The sequence below is a fragment of the Lipotes vexillifer genome, unplaced genomic scaffold, assembly GCF_000442215.2.
Source record: "Lipotes vexillifer unplaced genomic scaffold, Lipotes_vexillifer_v1.1 scaffold164, whole genome shotgun sequence".
Taxonomy (NCBI): Eukaryota; Metazoa; Chordata; class Mammalia; order Artiodactyla; family Lipotidae; genus Lipotes; species Lipotes vexillifer.
In genome coordinates this window covers 3,737,789-3,755,327 of record NW_006789313.1, presented here as the reverse complement: position 1 = coordinate 3,755,327, position 17,539 = coordinate 3,737,789, and the positions used below count along the sequence as shown (strand labels likewise).

The 17,539-nt window shown below is 40.9% G+C and overlaps 1 protein-coding gene across 1 annotated transcript in view; it reads right to left on the bottom strand.

Annotated features, from left to right (window-relative positions):
- Positions 1-17,539, bottom strand: part of RYR3 (ryanodine receptor 3) — a 394,047-nt gene that overhangs the window by 368,650 nt on the left and 7,858 nt on the right. The gene's annotated exons all lie outside the window — the stretch shown is intronic.

Below are 17,539 nucleotides of genomic sequence, written 5' to 3'. Positions count from 1 at the left end.
AGGGAAAGAAAAGTGAAAACAAAATATCAGCTACAATCTTCGGTATACAATAAAAATTACTAGACATGCAAAGAAATAGGAAAATGTGACTCATAATCAAAGGAAAAACCAGTCATAAGGAGCAGATCCACAGACAACCCATATACTGGCATTAGTAGGCAGGATTTAAAATAACTATTATAAATGTTAATAAATTTATCAGAAAAAAATAAGAACAATGGGAGATGAGAATGAGAATGTGTAAACCTTAGAAATAAACTAATGAAAATTTTGTAATTAAAAAAATACAATATCTGAAATAAATTCAGTGGAGAGAGTTAATGGCACTTTCAAATTAAAAAATCGAGAAGCAAGAATAAGTCAATAGGAATTATTCAAACTGAAGCACAGAGAGAAATAAAGTTGAAAAAAATGAACCGAGTTTTAGTGGCCTATGGAATAACATAAAATGGTTTAATGTATACGTAACTGGAGTCCCAGAAGGAGAGGATAAGTGTGGCAAAATAAATATTTTAAGAAGTAACAGGGGACCTTCAAGATGGTGGAGGAGTAAGACAAGGAGATCACCTTATACCCACAAATACATCAAAAATACAACTACATGTGGAACAGCTCCTACAGAACACCTACTGAACGCAGGCAGAAGACCTCAGACTTCCCAAAAGGCAAGAAAATCCCCATGTACATGGGTAGGGCAAAAGAAAAAGGAAAAAAACAGAAACAAAAGAATAGGGACAGGACCTGCACCTCTGGGAGGGAGCTGTGAAGCAGGAAAAGTTTCCAAACACTAGGAAGCCCCTTCACTGGTGGAGACAGGGGTTGGGCGGGGCAGAAGTTCGGAGCCACGGAGTAGAGCGCAGCAACGGGGGTGCAGAGAGCAAAGCGGAGAGATTCCCGCACAGAGGATTGGTGCCGACCAGCACTCACCAATCTGAGAGGCTTGTCTGCTCACCAGCAAGGGCGGGTGGGGGCTGGGAGCTGAGGCTTGGAGGGGGAAGCTTTGGAGCCACGGAGGAGAGCTCAGCAACAGGGGTGCAGAGGGCAAAGCAGAGAGATTCCCGCACAGAGGATCGGTGCAGACCAGTGCTCACCAGCCCGAGAGGCTTGTCTGCTCACCTGCCGGGATGGGCAGGGGCCAGGAGCTGAGTCTCGGACTTTGGTCGGATACCAGGGAGAGGACTGTGGTTGGATGAGTGATCACATCCTGAAGGGGCTAGTGCGCCACAGCTAGCCGGGATGGAGTATGGAAAAAAGTCTGGAGCTGCCGAAGAGGCAAGAGACTTTACCTTCCTCTTTGTTTCCGGTGTGCAAGTAGAGGGCATTAAAATCACCGCATAAAGGAGCTCCAGAGACGGCATGAGCCGCGGCTATCAGCTTGGACCCCAGAGACCGGCATGAGATGCTAAGTCTGCTGCTGCAGCCACCAAGAAGCCTGCGTGCAAACACAGGTCACTATACACCGCTCCCCTCCTGGGAGCCTGTGCAGCCCACCACTGCCAGGGTTCTGTGATCCAGGAACAACATTCCCAGGAGAATGCACAGCATGCCTCAGGCTGGTGCAATATCATACCATGCCAGCCTCTGCCACTGCAGGCTCGCCCCACATCTGTACCCCTCCCTATTCCTGGTTTGAGCCCCCAAATCATCTGCTAAGTTAACCCTGTCCTGTCTGAGTGAAGAACAGACACCCTCAGGCGACCTACATGCAGGGGTGGGTCCAAATCCAAAATGGAACCTTGGGAGCTGTGCGAAAAAAGAAGAGAAAGGGAAATCTCTCCCAGCAGCCTCAGGAGCAGTGGATTAAATCACCACAATCAACTTGACTTACCCTGCATCTGTGGGATACCTGAATAGACAACGAATTGTCCCAAAATTGAGCCGGTGGACATTGGGATCAACTGCAGACTGAAGGTTTGCTGTCTGAGACTAACCTGCTTCTGATTTTTATGTTTATCTTAGTATATGTTTTAGTGCTTGTTATCATCCGTGGATTTCTTTATTGGTTTCATTGCTTTCTTCTCTCTTTTAAAAATTATTACTTTTAAATTTTAAGAATTTTTTATTTTAACAATTTTATTATTCATTTATTTTTATTTCTTTTTTCTTTTTTCTTTTATTTATTTTTTTCTCCCTTTGCTTCTAGCCATCTGGCTAACAAGGTCTTGGTGTCCTGGCCAGGTGTCAGCCCTGAGCCTCTGATGTGGGAGAGCTGAGCTCAGGACACTGGACCACCAGAGACCTCCTGGCCCCACGTACTATCAATCAGCAAGAGCTCTCCCAGACATCTCCGTCTCAACACTAAGACCCAGCTCCACCCAATGGCCAGCAAGCTCCAGTGCTGGACGTCCCATGCCAAACAACTAGCAAGACAGCAACACAAACCCACACATTAGCAGAGAGGCTGCCTAAAATCATAATAAGTTCAGAGGCACCCAAAAACACACCACTGGACGTGGCCCTGCCGAGCAGAAAGACAAGATCCAGCCCTACCCACCACACACAGCCACCAGTCCCCTCCACCAGGAAGCCTACACAACCCACTGAACCAACCTTACCCACTGGGGGCAAACACCAAAAACAACGGGAACTATGAACCTGAGCCTGCAAAAAGAAGACCCCCAAACACAGTAAGTTAAGCAAAATGAGAAGACAGAGAAATATGCAGCAGATGAAGGAGCAAGGTAAAAACCCACCAGACCAAACAAATGAAGAGGAAGTAGGCAGTATACCTGAAAAAGAATTCAGAGTAATGATAGTAAAGATGATCCAAAATCTTGGAGATAGAATGGAGAAAATACAAGAAACATTTAACAAGGATCTAGAAGAACTAAAGAGCAAACAAACAATGATGAACAACACAATAAATGAAATTAAAACTTCTCTATAAGGAATCAATAGCAGTATAACTGAGGCAGAAGAACAGATAAGTGACCTGGAAGATAAAATAGTGGAAATAACTACCGCAGAGCAGAATAAAGAAAAAAGAATGAAAAGAACTGAGAATAGTCTCCGAGATGTGTAGGACAACATTAAACGCAACAACATTCAAATTATAGGGGTCCCAGAAGAAGAAGAGAAAAACAAAGGGTCTGAGAAAATATATGAAGAGACTATAGTTGAGAACTTCCCTAACAAGGGGAAGGAAATAGTCAACCAAGTCCAGGAAGCGCAGAGTCATATACGGAATAAATGCAAGGAGAAACGTGCCAAGACACATATTAATCAAACTATGAAAAATTAAATACAAAGAAAAAATATTGAAAGCAGCAAGGGAAAAGCAACAAACAACATACAAGGGAATGCCCATAAAGTTAACAGCTGATCTTCAGCAGAAACTCTGCAGACCAGAAGGGTGTGGCAGGACATATTTAAAGTGATGAAAGGGAAAAACCTACAACCAAGATTACTCTACCCAGCAAGGAACTCATTCAGATTCGACGGAGAAATTAAAACCTTTACAGACAAGCAAAAGCTAAGAGAATTCAGCACCACCAAACCAGCTTTACAACAAATGCTAAAGGAACTTCTCTAGGCAGGAAACACAAGAGAAGGAAAAGACCTACAATAACAAATACAAAACAATTAAGAAAATGGTAACAGGAACATACATATCGATAACTACCTTAAATGTAAATGGATTAAATGCTCCGACCAAAACACACAGACTGGCTGAATGGATACAAAAACAAGACCCATGTATATGCTGTCTACAAGAGACCCACTTCAGACTTAGGGATACATATAGCCTGAAAGTGAAGGGATGGAAAATGATATTCCATGCAAGTGGAAAATGAAACAAAGCTGGTGTACTAATTCTACTATCAGACAAAACAGACTTTAAAATAAAGACTATTACAAGAGACAAAGAAGGCCACTACACAAAGATCAAGGGATCAAACCAAGAAGAAGATATAACGATTGTAAATATATATGCAGCAAACATAGGAGCACCTCAATACATAAGGCAAATGCTAACAGCCATAGAAGGGGAAACCGACAGTAACAAAATCATAGCAGGGGACTTTAACGCCTCATTTTCACCAATGGAGAGATCATCCAAAATAAGGAAACACAAGCTTTAAATGACATATTAGAACAGATAGACTTAACTGATACTTATAGGACATTCCATCCAAAAACAACAGAATACACTTTCTTCTCAAGTGCTCATGGAACGTTCTCCAGGATATAGCATACCTTGGGTCACAAATCAAGCCTCAGTAAATTTAAGAAATTGAAATTGTATGACGTATCTTGTCTGACCACAATGCTATGAGACCAGATGTCAATCACAGAAAAAACAAAAACTGTAAAAAAACCCCAAACACATGGAGGTTAAACAATACACTACTAAATAACTAAGAGATCACTGATCACCAGGGAAGCCCTAAAAGCTAGTTCTTTGAGAAGATAAACAAAATTGATTAAACATTAGCCAGACTCATCAAGAAAAAAAGGGAGAAGACTCAAATCCATAGAATTAGAAACGAAAAAGGAGAGGTAACAACTGACACTGCAGAAATACAAATGATCGTGAGAGATTACTACAAGCAGCTCTATGCCAATAAAATGGACAACCTGGAAGAAATGGACGAATTCTTAGAAAAGCACAACCTCCCGAGACTGAGCCAGGAAGAAACAGAAAATATAAACAGACCAATCACAAGCACTGACATTGAAACTGTGATTAAACACCTTCCAACAGGGCCTCCCTGGTGGGACAGTGGTTGAGTGTCTGCCTGCCGATGCAGGGGACACGAGTTCGTGCCCCGGTCCGGGAAGATCCCACATGCCGCAGAGCGGCTAGGCCCGTGAGCCATGGCCACTGAGCCTGCACATCCGGAGCCTGTGCTCCACAACAGTAGAGCCCACAATGGTGAGAGGCTCACATACCGCAGCAAAAAAATAAAAAACTTCCAACAAAGATAAGCCCAGGACCAGATGGCTTCACAGGCGAATTCTATCAAACATTTAGAGAAGAGCTAACACCTACCCTTCTCAAACTCTTCCAAAATACAGCAGAGGTAGGAACACTCCAAACTCATTCTATGAGACAACCATCACCCTGATACCAAAATCAGACAGAGATGTCACAAAGAAAGAAAACTACAGGTCATATCACTGATGAACATAGATGCAAAAATCCTCAACAAAATACTAGCAAACAGGATCCAGCAGCACATTAAAAGGATCATACATCATGATCAATCCTTGCAAGGATCATACACCATGATCAATGCAAGGATTCTTCAGTATACGCAAATCAATCAATGTGATACACCATATTAACAAACTGAAGGATAAAAACCATAGGATAATTCAATAGATGCAGTAAAAGCTTTCAACAAAATTCAACACCCATTTATAATAAAACCTGTCCAGAAAGTAGGCATAGAGGGAACTTACCTCAACATAATAAAGGTCATTTATGACAAAAGCACAGCCAACATTATTCTCAATGGTGAAAAACTGAAACCATTTCCTCTAAGATCAGGAACAAGAAAAGATTGCCCATTCTAACCACTATTTCTTTAAAAAATAAATTTATTTATTCATTTATTTTATTTTTGGCTGCCTTGGGTCCTCGTTGCTGCACGTGGGCTTTCTTTTAGTTGCGGTCAGCAGGAGCTACTCTTCGTTGTGGTGCATGGGCTTCTCATTGTGATGGCTTCTCTTGTTGTGGAATATGGGCTCTAGGCACACAGGCTTTGGCAGTTGTGGCACACGGGCTCAGTAGTTGTGGCTTGCGGTCTCTAGAGCGCAGGATTAGTAGTTGTGGCGCACGGGCTTAGTTGCTCCGTGGCATGTGGGATTGTCCCAGACCAGGGCTCGAACCCATGTCCTCTGCATTGGCAGGTGTATTCTTAACCACTGCACCACCAGGGAAGCCCCCTCACCACTATTATTCAACATAGTATTGAAAGTTTTAGACACAGCAGTCAGAGAAGAAAAAGAAATAAAAGGAATCCAAATCAGAAAAGAAGAAGTAAAACTGTCACTGTTTGCAGATGACAAGATACTATACATAAAGAATCCTAAAGATGCTACCAGAAAACTACTAGAGCTAATCAGTGAATTCTCCGGGAGGGAGTCTGGGAAAAAGTCTGGACCTGCCTAAGAGGCAAGAGACCATTGTTTCAGGGTGAGCGAGGAGAGGGGATTCCTTCCCTGTCTGCACACAAGAAGGCAGAGCACTGACTAGACGAGCTCCAGAGACAGGTGAGAGCTGTGGCTATCAGCGAGGACACCAGAGACGGGCAAGAAATGCTAAGGCTGCTGCTGTAGCCACCAGGAACCCTGTGTGCAAGCACAGGTCACTATCCACACCTCCGCACCCGGGAGCCTGTGCAGCCCGCCACTGCCAGGGTCCCATGATGCAAGGACAACTTCCCAGGGAGAACACATGGCACGCCTCAGCCTGTTGCAACCTCATGCTGGACTCCACTGCTGCCGCAGGCTCGCCTCACATTCCAATTATGACTACCGTGCCCTTCCCTCCCCCGAGCCTGAATGAGCCAGAGCCCCCTAATCAGCTGCTGCTTTAACCCCCTCCTGTCTGGGCGGGGAACAGATGCCTGAGGGCAACCTACATGCAGATATGGGCCGAAAACCAAAGGAAAATACCTAGGAATAAACCTACCTAAGGAGACAAAAGACCTGTATGCAGAAAATGATAAGACACGAATAAAAGAAATTAAAGATAATACAAACAGATGCAGAGATATACCATGTTCTTGGATTGGAAGGATCAACACTGTGAAAATGACTATACTACCCAAAGCAATCTACAGATTCAATGCAATCCCTATCAAGTTACCAATGGAATTTTTCACAGAACTAGAACAAAAAATTTCACAATTTGTATGGAAACACAGAAGACCCAAAATAGCCAAAGCAATACTGAGAAAGAAAAACGGAGCTGGAGGAATCAGGCTCCGTGACTTCAGACTATACTACAAAACTACAGTAGTAAAGACAGTATGGCACTGGCACAAAAACAGAAATACAGATCAATGGAACAGGATAGAAAGCTGAGAGTTAAACCCACGTACATATGATCACCTTATCTTTGATAAAGGAGGCAAGAATATATAATGGAGAAAAGACAGCCTCTTCAACAAGTGGTGCTGGGAAAACTGGACAGCTACATGCAAAAGAATGATATTAGAACACTTCTTAACACCAAATACAAAAATAAACTCAAAATGGATTAAAGACCTAAATGTAAGGCCAGACACTATAAAACTCTTAGAGGAAAACATAGGCAGGAAAACATAGGAAAACTCTTTGACATAAATCACAGCAAGACCCTTTTTGACCCACCTACTAGAGAAATGGAAATAAAAACAAAAATAAACAAATGGGACCTAATGAAACTTCAAAGCTTTTGCACAGCAAAGGAAACCATAAACAAGACGAAAAGACAGCCCTCAGAATGGGAGAAAATATTTGCAAATGAAGCAACTGACAAAGGATTAATCTCCAAAATATACAAGCAGCTCATGCAGCTCAATATCAAAAAAACAAACAACCCAATCCAAAAATGGGCAGAAGACCTAAATAGACATTTCTCCAGAGAAGATATACATATGGCCAATAAAGACATGAAAGGATGCTCAACATCACTAATCATTAGAGAAATGCAAATCAAAACTACAATGAGGTATCACCTCACATCTGTCAGAATGTCCGTCATCAAAAAATCTACAAACAATAAGGGTTGGCGAGAGTGTGGAGGAAAGTTAACCCTCTTGCACTGTTGGTGGGAATGTAAATTGATACAGCCACTATGGAGAACATATGGAGGTTCCTTAAAAAACTAAAAAAAGAACTACCATATGACCCAGCAGTCCCACTACTGGGCATATACCCTGAGAAAACCATAATTCAAAACAAGTCATGTACCACAATGTTCATTTCAGCTCTATTTACAATAGCCAGGACATGGAAGCAACCTAAGTGTCCACTGACAGATAAATGGATAAAGAAGATGTGGCACATATATGCAATGGAATATTACTCAGCCATAAAAAGAAATGAAATTGAGTTATCTGTAGTGAGGTGGATGGACCTAGAGTCTGTCATACAGAGTGAAGTAAGTCAGAAAGAGAAAAACAAATACCGTATGCTAACACATATATATGGAATCTAAATAAAAGAAATAAAGAACGTTTTGATGAACCTAGGGGCAGGACAGGAATAAAGAAGTTGCAGATGTAGAGAATGGACATGAGGACATGGAGAGGGGGAAGTGTACTGGGACGAAGTGAGAGAGTAGCATTGACATATATACACTACCAAATGTAAAATAGATAGCTAGTGGGAAGCAGCTGCGTAGCACAGGGAGATCAGCTCAGTGCTTTGTGACCACCTAGAGGGGTGGGATAGGGATGGTGGGAGGGAGACGCAAGAGGGAGGGGATATGGGGATATATGTATACATATAGCTGATTCACTTTGTTATACAGCAAAAACTAACAACATTGTAAAGCAATTATACTCCAATAAAGATGTTAAATAAAAAGAAAGAAAAAGAGAAGTAATGGGGATTTCCCTGGTGGTTCAGTGGTTACAAATCTGCCTGCCAACGCAGGGGACACAGGTTCGAGCCCCGGTCCAGGAAGATCCCACATGCCGCGGAGCAACTAAGCCCATGCGCCACAACTACTGAGCCTGCACTCCAGAGCCCACGAGCCACAACTATTGGCCCATGTGCCTAGAGCCCATGCTCCGCAACAAGAGAAGCCACCACAATGAGAAGCAAGGAAGAGTAGCCCCTGCTCACTGCAACTAGAGAAAGCCCATGCAAAGCAACGAAGACCCAACGCAGCCAAAAGAAAAGAAAAGGTAACAGCTGTCAAATTTCCAAAGTTGTTAAAAAAAAAGACAAACCCAACCAAGAGATTCATAAAGCTCAGCAACATCTAGGCAGGATAAATAGAAAGAAAACCACCCTCAAATACGTCATTCAAACTGCTGAAAATCAGAGATAAAGAAAAAATTCTTAAAACCTTCCAAAGAAAAAGACTTATTTCATATAGAGAAATGATAAAATGATAGCTCATTTTTCATTAAAAAAAAATAAAAGCAGGCCAAAGACAACGCAACACCATCTTTAAAGTGCTGAAAGAAAAAAGTCAAACCAGGATTTTATAACCAGAGAAAATATCCTTCAAAAAACAGAGACAAAATAAAGATATTCTTAGTGAAAAAAAAAAAGCTGGGTGAGTTTGTCTCTGGCAGATCTTCACTATGAAAAATGCTAAAGGATATTCTTCAGGCTGGAGGAAAATGTACCAGATGGAAATCTGGATCTAAAGGAAAACCTGAAGAGCACTAAAAATGTTACATACCTGGATATTATTTTTATAAAAACCATCTTTTTTCTTTTTGTAATTTCTTTAAAAGACAATCGACTCTTTGCAACAAAAATAATAAAGTATTGCACACTATATAACTTGTAGAAATAAAACACATGTCAACAGCGCACAAAGGATAAGGATAGTGATGTAACAGTAACTCACAGAAGATTGTGATAAGTTAAGGATTCATATTGTAATGCCCAAAGGAACTAGTGAAAAACAATACCAAGAAGTAGAGCTATAAAGCCAGTAGAAGAGATAAAATGGGACATTTAAAAAAATATTTGATTTATTCTAAAGCAGTCAGAAAAGGAGAAACTGGGACAAAAACTAGGGTATACATACACACACAGAACAAATAGCAAGATAGTAGACTAAAACCCAATAGCATCAACTATTACAATAAATGTAAATGGACTGAACACTCCAATAAAACAGTAGAGATTATAGAATGGGGGGGGAATCAACACTTAACTCTATGCTGTTTATAAGGGACATATTTTAAAAATAAAGATATAAACAAGTTGAAAACAAAAAGATGGAAAAAGATATACCACACAAACAGTAAGCATCAGAAAGCTTACGGCTAGATTAGTATCATTCAACGTATATTATAAGAGCAAGGATAAATAGTTACATTTGATAATGAGAAAAGGACTGATTCATCAGAAAACAAAAATTCTAAACGTGCACACCTAATAACAGAGTTTTAAAATACATATAACAAAACTGACAGAACTAATGAGAGACACAGGCAAATCTTCAGTTTTTAACATCTCTCAGTAACTGACAGAATAAGTAAATACAATTTAGTAAGAATATTCATCTTGACATTCATAAAACACTACATTCAACAGCTACAGAATGCAATTTTTTTAAGTACATATGGAACATTCTTCAAGATATACCATATGCTGGGCTGAAAAATAAGTCCCAGTAAATTGCAAAGGATTGAAATCATACAGAGTACATTCTCTGACCATATTAAAATTAAATTAGAAGTCAGTAACATAAAAATCTACGTCCCATTAATTAATTCATCTTACTTTTTAAAACCATTCGCTTATCGCTTAATCCTTTTTATCTAACTCACTCTCTCTGACTCTCCTTTATATGTCACTTTTAAGGTCACAAATGTCCTGCTGATCCTCAAATCCAGGCCTTTTAATTAATTAATTCAGTACAAGGGTAACTTAACTGAATAAAGCAACAGTTCCTGAGAACCTAATGTGTGTCTGACCCTCTGCTGGGGATAATAAATGCTATTGCTTAAATAGCACTTTGGATGTGTCAGGCCCTATGTAAGTACTTTACAATTATAAACCCTTGTTATTAAATCTTCATGATAATCCTATGAGATGGGAACATTTTTAAAGATGAAGAAACTGGGGCAAAGAGAGAGAAGTCATTTGAACCATGGTCATAAAGCTATTAGACAGTGAAGCCAAAATTACCAGAGCTCCACGGCTGTGTTTCTTAACTGCTATACTATACAGGCATACTTTTTTTTTTATGTTTCACTTTATTGTGATTTGCAGATATTGCTTTATTTTCAAATTGAAGGTCAGTGGCCACCCTATGTTGAGCGAATCTATCGGCACCATTTTTCCAACATTTGCTCACTTTGCATCTCTATGTCACATTTTGGTAATGCTCACAATATTTCAAACTTTTTCATTATTATACTTGTAATGGTGAGCTGTGATCAGTGATCTTTGAGCTACTACTACGACTGGCTGAAGGCTTAGATAACGTTAGCATTTTTAGCAATATTTTTATTAGCATCTTTTTAAGCAATATTTTAAAATTATGTACATTGTTATTTTTGGACATAACGCTATTACACCCTTAATACACTACATTATAGTGTAAACATAACTTTTAAACGCACTGGGAAACCAAAAAAATTCGTGTGACTCACTTTATTGCGGTATTTGCTTTATTGAAGTGGTCTGGACCCAAACCTGCAATATCTCTAAGGTATGCTTATATAGTCTTTGACTTTAGTGATCACAGACTGGTGGAGGGCAGGAGAAAAGACAAGTAAACCATCCTACTGCAATGCAATGGATGTTTTGATCACCCCCCCACTGCCCCATTTACAGTGTTTCTGTGCCTTATATCTCAATACTGAGGCACTTAGTAATCTGCCTTATCACCCCTTTATAAATTTACTTTCTAGGAAAAAATATGATAATCTTTATATTGTAAAAAATTAGCTATAAAAATTTTAATATTGCTTCACGTGTTGAGAGCATTTGCATTTTAACAGATTCTGTTTGATTTAGGCAAAATACATATTTCTAACTTTGGAATGTCAGGCATTCAGAGGACACATGAAGGAAGGTTGTGGGAAGCGTGTGGAGATCTGCCCAGGTATTCTTAAAATCTAACCACTTGAAGAAATATGGCTTCTTTATAATTAAATAAGTTAGAGTCATAATACTCTTTATTGATGAGCATTATAGAAATTAGACAGTGATTTGAGTTTGTAATGAATCATCTTCAGGAAGTCATTTAACTTTGTCTCAATTGTTACATCTTTCTTTTTCTGTAAATGAGAATAATATTTGCTCCATAGGGTTGTAAAGGTTAAATGAAAGAAAGTACGTAAGCACCATGGCATATGATGCTTGATAACTGTTAAAAAACCAAAAAGATGTGTTAAGCCTCTTTATATTAATGTGTAAGTCTCTTTATATTATAAGACAAGGGAATTTTTTGAAGTACGTTTTATAATAGTTTGGCCTTTCATAAGATCTCAAGTCCATAGAGAATACTACACACTAAAGTAACAATCAGAAGTTCAAAAAAGGGTATATACAATGTCAGGCTGAGCCTCTGTCTGTAAATTTGCATAGGCCTAGTTTTTTAGGAGTAAACAGTAAATCTTTCTGAGCTGAAGACAATAAAAGCAACAGAAAATAAGGGTTTTTCAGCCAAGAATTCTATCCTAATTTATGTCACTGACATAATGATGTTTGCACAATCGCAAATGTTTAATTCTGGGTCTTGAGAACCTATACAAGTTTTCAGAAACCATAGCAGACTATTTTTCAGTTTTCAAAAGACGAGGTGAAAACAATAGGAATAAAATTTACCCTGAAAATGTTCAGTTTGAAAATTAGATATGAAACTGGATTTTTCCTTTTGAATAAACCATGATCGGTAGGACACAATGTTCCCTGACAGAGGTAGAACTTTTTTCTGAGACACTAGAGCCCAAAGGCTTTAGATGTGACACTGGCTTTTGAAGGGTACTAGGGTAAGTTGTTTCACTTCATCAATTGCTGTTTCATTATCATTAAAATCAGTGAAACAAACAAACCTCAGTCTGTTGCAACTGATTTTAAACAAAAAGTTCCCATATTTTTCCTCCTTTTTGATGATCCACAATACAATTAAGGAAGGTGGAAGTCAGGATTTGGAAAGGTGTTGGGCTGCAGTAGTTAAGTAATGGTCATCAGTGAAGACTCCTATGGGATAAGGCTTATGAAATTTTCTCTTTCTGCATGAGAATCTGACCTTCAGTTAATTGTCCAGTTTTGTTCTTGGGACAACCTGATAAAACTGATATGTTAATTATGTTACTAGGGAACATTACTTAGGGTGAAAATGATCCCTGATTGGTAGCCTGTCTCTGGACTGGTCTCATGGAAAGTCCTATATTTGTGATTTCCCCAAGCCTTGTAGTGGCGGTGGTCCTTCGTGGGCATCTCAAAAGCTATGTCTATGGAGTTGTTACAAGATACACTGGCTCCTGGGGTACATGAGGCTTTTAAGCCATGGTGACCCCACACCTGCCTGATGTGGACCTTGTCTCTTTGAACTTGAGCTGTCATTTGGGGTGGGGATTCAGAAGGCAGCCCCTGGATAGCTGCAAGGATTCCCGCAGGAGTGCCTGACACTTCCCAGCAGGCAAGCTGTGGTTCCTGTCCTACTGAGCAGACTGGGGTCTATCAGCATCTTATGAGTCTGGATGTGAAGTTGAACCAAAGACAACCCGCTTGTGGACACTGCAGATACATCATAGATGAGATATAATAAGAACCAGAGGAAAAGTAGTAAATTCCTGATTCCTGGGAACACATTTTCCGCTCAAAAATGACAGTCAATAAACATTTGCTGCTGTCCTACATGCCACTGACATACATAAAATAGAGAAGCAACATTTCCCCTCGATGGACCCTGTCCTGGATGTGAAGTTGAACCAAAGACAACCCGCTTGTGGACACTGCAGATACATCATAGATGAGATATAATAAGAACCAGAGGAAAAGTAGTAAATTCCTGATTCCTGGGAACACATTTTCCGCTCAAAAATGACAGTCAATAAACATTTGCTGCTGTCCTACATGCCACTGACATACATAAAATAGAGAAGCAACATTTCCCCTCGATGTGACCCTGTCCTATATGTGACCCTGTCCCACATGCATGTGACCCTACATGACCCTGTCCTACATGCATGTGACGCTGTCCTACATGCCACTGACATACATAAAATAGAGAAGCAACATTTCCCCTCGATGTGACCCTGTCCTATATGTGACCCTGTCCCACATGCATGTGACCCTACATGACCCTGTCCTACATGCATGTGACCCTGTCCTACATGCCACTGACATACATAAAATAGAGAAGCAACATTTCCCCTCGATGTGACCCTGTCCTATATGTGACCCTGTCCCACATGCATGTGACCCTACATGACCCTGTCCTACATGCATGTGACCCTGTCCTACATGCCACTGACATACATAAAATAGAGAAGCAACATTTCCCCTCGATGTTTCCTGGTCTCTGGTTTTAACCCTGAGTCTTCCCTACAAAACAAAATACCTTTTAACTCCCCAAGCTGTGCTCATTAGAATGGCGAGCTGAATAAGGGTGCTTTCATGAATTAATATTTGCAGTTTAAGGGGCCTTCAGGGAAGGGTGGGCCATGACAAACAGCAATCAAAGTCACAAGAACTCTCCCAAGTGCTCAACAGTCTCCAGGTCTATAGCAAGTGTTCACATTCTTATACTTTTGCTTCTTACTCTTCCACCCTCTCACCCCTTGCTTCAATATGACCTCTTTTTCTCAGGGCTCACATACTGAGAATCTCTTTTAAGTACCTTATCTCAACTGTTCTTCCTCTGAGGTCTTTCTTCTCCCTAGAGTTCATCTCAGTTTTCTCTCTCTGAGCCTCAACTAGCTTGAAATACCCTTGACTGGGAATGCCCAAGGTCACCATTTGGCTCTGTAGCCAGCTGATAAGAGTGACATCTGAGGTCTGTGCCTCATGCCCAGTGCCAGCCTTGGGAATACACACGCCTTCTCACTTCATCGCATGGCTTATATTAGTTTCCAAAAGCCTAAGAATGGCACAGCTGGTTGTGAAATCTGACGGTAGAGAATTAGAAGTATCTACTGAAAGGGGAGGGGACAGGCCAGAAGAGGTGTGTGCAGAGTTGGAGCTGGTTGTAGGAAAGCCTGAAGCCACAGAAAATGGGCTCATCTAGCAGGCTGCTCTCAGGAGTGGTGACAGGAAATTCTGAAGACCTACTCTATCCTTTCCCGGAACTTTACCCTGTTTTTCTGTAAGAAGCCCTCATGGTACATTTTCTTCATACTGTGTATAAAAGAGAGACACTCACGTGATAGTGGGTGTGCTAACTGTGACAACTGGTATATCCTTTTAAGAAAGTAGTTTAATATTGTTTATCCTTCTGATATCATTAATCCTTCTCCTGGACATTACTCCAGGAAGCAACAGTAAACCAACAAAACCACATACATGATTTTTTTTTTAAATAACCACGAAGGCTACATAGCAATATGGAACTGGCTGAAACATGAAAGAAAAAAAGCGGAATGTCTGAATATCCACTATGAGTACGACTTTGAAAATATATGGGAACATGTGGACAAATGCCAGAGTGCAAAACAAAAATGAAAACAGTTGTGACAAGGGAATATAGTTATAGATGATACATTTTATTCTGTTTAAAAATTCTTCAGTCGTGTTATCTTGTTTTACATTTAAAATGAAAAATTAAAATAAGAACAATCACTTAGTCAAGCGGGAGTTAGGAAGGATTCGTCTTAACCCAAATGTATTTATGAGCGGTGTAGTTTATTACTTTTACACCTGTGAGATACAAAGAATTCTTAGATTATGATATACAGTTCTCCTTCATTTGTTTTAGGTAATCTGGTCTAGGTAAGAGTAAATCACAATAGCCAGTGGTTAAACAGAGTTTACAATGTGCTAGGTGGTTCACATGTATTAATTCATTTAATCCTAATAACGACCTTATTAGGTAGGTCCTATTAAATTCCCACTAGGCAGAGGAGAAAACTAAGTTCAGAAAGGTGAGGTACCTTGCTCAAGGCCCTGGCTTAGCTGGTGAGTGGTGGAGACAGGATTCCAACTCTTGCCAGTCTGGTTCCAGAGCTGTGCCCTAAACCAACGTCCTATGACCCACTCAGTGGATGACTAGAAAATGGTACCATGGGTTTCTAACTCAGGCCAATGCTCTTTCTACTGCACCAGGCTGCATCTTATCCGGCAGGTGAGAAAGCTGAAAACAAGACTGAGCGACTTGCTCATGGTCACATGATGAGCTAATGGCTGAGAATTAACTTCTTGACTTATAATCTAATGATCTTCCTATTACCCCCAGACTGCTGGGAATGAAAAGAAAAAAAAAAAAAAACCTAGCTAAGAACAAAAGTAAATGAGAAAAGGCTTCAGGGAAATCAAGCCTAAGACCTTTAAAAAGATAAAAATCTTCCTTGTCTCTTTGCTCTGGCATTTATTTGAACGTGACCCTGTCCTACATGCCACTGACATACATATGTCTGTGCTTGTGGATCAGTGACCTACACGGGAGGGAGCAGGGTGAGGGAGAAGAGAGGGCTTCTGGGAGACGCAGCCATCACGGTGCGCATCTGCTGCGCTAGGATTTGCATGTGTGCAAATCCAGACTCTGCATGTGTGCCTGTGTTGTATATGTTCACATGGAGAAATGACATATCAATCAGGTGGGCTCACTGGAAAATGTAACCATCTTCTGATTTAAAATTTTAAAAGATTCGGGCCTCCCTGGTGGCGCAGTGGTTGGGGGTCCGCCTGCCGATGCAGGGGGTGCGGGTTCGTGCCCCGGTCCGGGAGGATCCCACGTGCCGCGGAGCGGCTGGGCCCGTGGGCCGTGGGCGCTGAGCTTGCGCATCCGGCAACGGGAGGGGCCGCGACGGTGAGGGGCCCACATATCGCAAAAAAAAAAAAAAAAAAAAAATTTTAAAAGATTCTGTAAGAAAAACTGAGCGTGGAGGGGTGATGGCTAATTGTGCGCCAACTTGGCTAGACTACAGTACTCGGTTATTTAATCAAACACCAATCTAGGTTTTGATGTGGAGGCATTTTGTAGATGTAATTAACATCTGCAATTAGTCGACTTTAAAGGGGATTACCCTTGATAATGTGGGTGGGCCTCCCCCAATCAGTTGAAAGCCTTAAGAATAAAAACTGAGGTTTCTTGGAGGAGAAAAAAAATATGCCTTAAGACAGCATTAATTCCTGAGTTTCCAGTTGATCTGAACCTACTGATTTCAGACTTGCCAGCCTCCCTAATTGCATGATCCAGTTCCTTAAAATAAATCCATATCCATCCATCTATCCATCCATCCACCCATCCATCCACCCACCTATCTAGAAAAAGGGAGCGATCCTATTGGTTCTGTTTCTCTGGAAAACCCTGACTGATACAAAGGTCTTTCCAGGACTACAAAGTGCTGTGAGAACACTGGGCACACAGATCCACCTGACATACAGTTCATGAAAAGCAGAAAGCAATTGAAAATGCAGGAAGCAAAGTTTGGCTGAGGAGAGATGATGTTACATGCCACCCTGCAGGTGGGAACCAGAGCAAACATTCCTCTCTGCCCCCAGGTCACAGCAGGCAGTTACAACAGTCTCAGCACAGTCACAGCTGAAAGTGATGAGCCTGCTGTGCAACACAGGTCCAAGGACCTATGAGACCCTGTAGCAATAAAACGATAGCTGGGAGTACAGAACACGCACTCAGATTTCTAGGAATTAACAACAAGGAAGGTGCGCTGGAGGTAGTACAAGAACCTCCTCCATGAAGACTGACAATGACCTCAAGGCATCCCCCGTGTCCTGCTGA